Source organism: Rhamphochromis sp. 'chilingali' (genome assembly GCF_963969265.1).
Source record: "Rhamphochromis sp. 'chilingali' genome assembly, chromosome: 10".
Taxonomy (NCBI): domain Eukaryota; kingdom Metazoa; phylum Chordata; class Actinopteri; order Cichliformes; family Cichlidae; genus Rhamphochromis; species Rhamphochromis sp. 'chilingali'.
In genome coordinates, this window is record NC_137937.1 from 37,102,965 (window position 1) to 37,108,964 (window position 6,000).

Sequence of the window (6,000 nt, forward strand, 5' to 3'; positions counted from 1 at the left end):
ATGTTTATAGCATGTACAGTAAACAGCTTAGTTTCCATATTGTAACAACTTTATGGGGACGATTATTTTATACGCTTTCTACTTCGATTGACAGCCATCTGATCACAGGTGACTACAGCGTAACCAAACTGAACCTCTCTACCATGTTGCATTGGTATTTTGGGGGCAGCTTAAAGATGCTAAGGCACATAGTGCACAGAGGTCGCCAACTTTCTCCAGAGTTAATCGGTAGGACCTCAAACTTCACGTTCCTTCAGATTAGATCAAGAGCAGTGCACACAGAGCTTCGTGGAATGTGTTTACATCCCTGAGCAGCTGCATCCAAGCCTTATATCACCGAGTGATGTAAGATGCGGTGGTATAAAGGATACTACTAGACTCTAGTGGATTGGGCACATTTTCTCTGGAGTGGTGAATCACACTTCTCCGTCTGGCATTGCGATGGATGAGTCTGGGTTTGGCGGTTGCCAGGAAAGTGGTACTTGTCTGACTGTAATGGGCCAAGTGTAAAGTTTAGAGGTGTTTCTATGATTATGCCGGGGGCTGTTTTTCAGAAACTGGACTTGGCCCAAAGGAACTCTTAGCGCTTCAGCATACCGAGACATTTAGGAAAACTTCATGCTCTCAGCATTTTGGGAACAGTTTGGGGAACGCCCTTTCCTGTTCCAACATGAATGCACACCACTGCACAATGCAAGGTCCACAAAGACATGAATGAGAGAGTTTGGTGTAGAAGAACTTGACTGGCCTGCACTGAGTCCTGACCTCAACCTGATAGGACACCTTTGGGATGAATTAGAGGGGAGACTGTGAGACCACCATCGAAAATCCCCATAAACACTCCTAAACCTTGTGGAAAACCTTAGAAGAGTTCCAGCTTTCATAGCTGCAAAGGGTGGGCCAACATAGTATTAAAGCCTATGAATTAAGAATAGGATGTTACTCAAGTTTTATACTGTAACGTTATGGACAGACATTACTGACCTATTGCCTACATTTATTTAAGGTCTCTCTGCAAGAGCTTTGGAAACTAAAAGTAAAAAGGATCTATATATCTTAAATGCCACAGAGACCTGTGTGCTGATAGAGAATGAAGATGTGAAAGCAAACAGGTATTTTAACAACAGGTTAACTCTGTCACGACCAACGACAGGATCAGTCAAAGACTCAATACCTCAGGAAGGTTTCTAACTGAATTAAGTGACCCTAAAGTATCTGCAGCCAGAATAAGAGCTATAAGACATACATCCACTCCTTTTAAGAGTTCCTGTAAATACTAAAGAAAGGTGTCTGAATGCTTCCTTTATTACCTCTTTTAACAGAGGACACACTGGACAATCCCTTTATGAAAGGAAAGTACACAACACCACCCAGAAGCTCACCACAGCACACAAAATTAAATCATCAACATGAGCCTTAAGTGATGCTCATCATGTTTGTTAATAAATATTAACAGTACAGAGAACCAAAGAGTGGAATACCCACTCCGGGTTGGGGATGGGATGTACCTTCCAGTGGAGGAGCTCAAATATCTCGATCGTCTTGTTAATGAGTGAGGGTGGAACAAAGCAGGACGTTGAAAGATGGACTGATGCAACATCACCAGTGTTGTGGATATGAACGTGAAAGCGTAGCTGTGAATTTACTGGTAGAGCTACATCCCCCCCTGACCTATAACCACCAGCTTTAGATAGCGATTGAAAAGGTGCCTTAGCTCTCCCTTAGAGAGGGGGTTAGGAGCTTGGTCATTCAGAAAAGGTTCAAAGTTGAGGTATTCGGGGCACGTCCCACTGAGAGGCGACCAAGGGGGATAATGGAGAGATTATGTCTCTCATTTAGCTTGGGGATGTCTCAATGCCCCCCAGAACAGCTAAAGGAGGTTGCTGGGGAGAAAGAAGGCTACTGCACCCGTGACCCAGACCCAGATAAGTATCAGAAGTTGGATGGAAGGATTTGGAAAGTTTTCATCCTTTTTATTATTTAATTCGGACGTTGGGAAGGAAGTGATAGTTTTCTTCTGTATTAATTGCATGAAAGACGACACAAAGACACTAGAGGAGGTATCAAAGATGAGCCATCTGCAGTACATCTTTGAGGCATAGTTTCAACACAGCAGACCCATGTAAACAACACTCACTGTCACAGTATTAAACAGCCTGGTGTAAGGGCAGCTGGATTCTCTGAGCGATCTTATTTTCCTTAAAAACTCCTTAGGAATTCTACTTTTTTTTTTCAAGTGGTTAGGAAAGGAGCCAGGAGGTCACTTTCTGCAGCTCCAAATCAGATAAATGATAAATCTATACAACAACAACAATAATAACCAGCAGCAAGGTGAGTCAACCAAGCCTGTCAAAACACATGACACATGTTGACACATTAGCCGAGAAACAACACAGAAGAACACACAGCGGCTTTTACTTTGCAGACAGAAATCTGAGGCTGAGAATCAACAATCATGTGATGTAGCTTATCCTCTCCCCAGCTTTAGCTCCGATAACTCCTGGTACTTTACTGAGTTCATGTGTCAGCAAGGTGTTTGTTTACGGACGCTGGAAAGTTAGCCAACAATGCTAGCAGCACAAACTGCAGCGTTACAGTTGGTATTCTCAGTGTATTAGGAAGCTAGTGTTAGCTGTCAGGGAAAGGTGTACTTTTTGAAGTTGGTCAGCACTTACTTCGTCGCCTCGATTCGATTCGTTCAATCTGGAAGTCATACTGTCGAAGCGGAGCGGGCGGCAGCGATCCAGCCTTTGCGAAGCGCAGGTTGGACGAGTTTAAAGCCTCCTTGAAGTAAATCACTGAGGTCGGGGAGAGAGTTTCGTCCGGGCTGTCAGTGTGTCCGTTTTCATCGGAGGAGTTTTGTTTGTCGGAACTTTCTGGAGAAGACCGCAGAGGAAGATCTCCCGGCGGCATATCCCGCTCCGCCATCCTCTCTTCGGTCAAATTCGTCTCATGTGACCGGGGAAGGGGGCTGTCGGGCAGTACCAAGCTAGTTAGCTGCGGTTAGCTTCTGCAGACATGCACTGAGGTGATTAGCAACAGCTGGATAGTGACTCACTTGCCAGCAAAGCCTCTCTAGTAATCACTCCGCCTTTCGTCCTGTCCACCACGGCCTCTCCATGACCCGGAAATAGCCAAGCCTCAGCATTTTGGTCAGATTTGTTGCCAATTTCGCGAGAGTTTAGGCGCTGTGTCAGCTGTCTTTTACATACACAGAGCCCATACACGAAGCAAGATTTGACACCAGCAGCAGAAGCACGACTGGGAACGTCCTCCTATGTTTCCCATGATACATTGCGAAACATGTCGCATTAAAGGAGCCTCTTCTGTGCTCTATTTTTATCTTAGTGGGTTAAAAATGGACCCTGCAAGCATTTAGGTGTATAAATAGCGCAGTTTGTTGTAGAAGATAAAAAGTAAACTGTCATTTTCCCCACTAACAAAGACTTTAGCTAACACTGATGTGGCAGCTAAAACCTAAAAACACAAAAGCTGGATTATAGCTGAAAGCTGTACAGTGGTTCAAATTATGAATGAATGAATCACAGAAAGAAAAACCTTCCACATATTTTATATATTTTCTTAAAATGCTTCTACTGTTTAGAACAAGCAATAGTCATATGGTGCTTTATAAATACAAATAATAATAGTAATAGCTTGGAAAGAAAAGCATCTGGACTTCTTTAAGTTGCTTAAGATTGCTTCTTTCCAAGCTCCTTAGACTACGATGACCTGGATGACTGAGAACCTTCACAGACAATAATAGTAATAAATAATAGCATGATACACTATTTTGCTAATCCACTTTAATGTTATCTAATATTTGGTACCCTGTTTTTACTACACTCAGCCATTTTAATATTGTTTCGCTGTTCTGTTGAATGTGAGATAATTCTGCTTTAGTAATATATTTGTTTAAATTTTGACTTAATTTATCTTGATTTTCAGATTAGATTTTACCTTATTTTTTTCATATTTTGGTTCATTTTTATTTAGCTCCATACTTTCTATTTAGCTTCTGTAACAAATTTTTTAAAAATCCAACTTTGGGTACATTTTGGGATACATAAACTACATTTTATCTCATCTTATCTTAAACTTGTTGAAGGTTGTATCCCAGTGAAAATGTGTAAATAAGCAGAATGCATTGCGGAGTAATATGTGGGCATAACTGTGTGAGCTTTGTAAAGGAATCCATCAGAAAGAATTAAAAGGAAATTAAAAGGAAAGATTAATTTACAATAACTGTCAGATAATTAAGAAACAAACCGCTCCATGCCAAAAGTCTGAGCTCTAAATTTAGGATCTAAGTTTATCGTGAGGATGTTTTGCTAGTTCTCATACAAAGAAAGGTGAGCACTGTTACATGTGATACCCATAACTGACAACAGGAGGAGACTAGGGACCAATAAAACTGCCAGGGATTGGAGAATATAAAAGATATTCCTCATCACCAGGGATTTAATCTGGATCAGAATGATCTGAATTAAGAAAGCTGCATCTTGCAGTCCAGATAATCAATGAATTCTTGGTTTTTCAAACAATTTCCAGATGCAAGTGATTCCAGATTCCAAATGAGTTTAAAACACCAAAAAACATAGCCAGAAACATAAAAATTATGGATATTAAATTTAGCAATAGGATGGATCACACCATTCATGTCCCCTGTGTAGTGTAAAACCTTTTCATTAGGCAGGCTATAAAATGATAGTTTCTGCGGTACTTTGAAGCTGATATTTGTATAACCTGCTCGAGCCTGTTCTTTACATGGCTAAGAAACAACAGACCTGCATCAGTCAGGATTTAGTGCTTTTGGGGGCTTTTAGAATTCTCAGTCAGTATATTTGATTTCTATTTGGGTTTTATTGTTATTCTAGTGTTTGAAGTTTTTCTGTTTATTGAACTTTGGATTCTGGTTTTGGTTTCCTTACATTTTTAGCAGACTGTGAGTTTTATTTCTGGTAATAATATGAAGTGTTTGACCCCTGCTTTTGGTTTATGGTTGTTCTAGCCATGACTCTCACTTTTGTAGTTTTGTGTTTTGGTTCAAGTTGATTTTTATTGGTTTCAGTTCCTCACGCCTCATTTCTGTGGTAACATCTCAGTTCTCCTGTGTTCCTTGATAAGTGCTGCTATTAATGTCTGTGTTACTTCTCTTCTGTGTTGCTTTAAAACCGATGGTGATCCAGCTTTGATCTGATTATTACCCCAAACTCCAAAAAATAATGACCTTCCACTCTTCAATTTCAATTACAGTCATCTTGTGGGCCAAACTGGATACTTTGGTGGACTGATTCTGCGCCACATGTCACATGCTGTAATTCATTAATATCAATATGCCCTAAAAACTCCCTGAAAAGCCTTCAGCTAATCCAAAATGCTGCAGCAAGAGTCCTGACAGGGACTAGAAAGAGAGAGCAGATTTCTCCTGTACTGGCTTCCCTTCATTGGCTTCCTGTTAAATCCAGAATTCAAAATCCTGCTCCTCACATACAAGGTCTTGGATAATCAGGCCCCATCTTACTGTATCACCCCATTAGAGCACTTCGCTCTCGCTCTGCAGGCCTACTTGTTGTTCCTAGAGTATTTAAAAGTAGAATGGGAGGCAGAGCCTTCAGTTTTCAGGCCCCTCTTCTGTGGAACCAGCTTCCAGTTTGGATTCAGGAGACAGACACTATCTCTACTTTCAAGATTAGGCTTCAAAACTTTCCTTTTTGCTAAAGCATATAGTTAGGGCTGGACCAGGTGACCCTGAATCCTCCCTTAGTTATCAGAATCAGAATCAGAATCAGAATACTTTATTGATCCCTGGGGGAAATTATTTTTTGTTACAGTGCTCCATTTTAAACCAACATTAAGACAAGACAGACAATACGCTAACTAAGAATAGTACAATATATACATATATATACATACATACATACATAAGTCACTCATAAATAAATAGTTGGAAAAGAAACATGTGTAGTTGTAGCAGCAAACAGTGTGTTAAGTGGATGC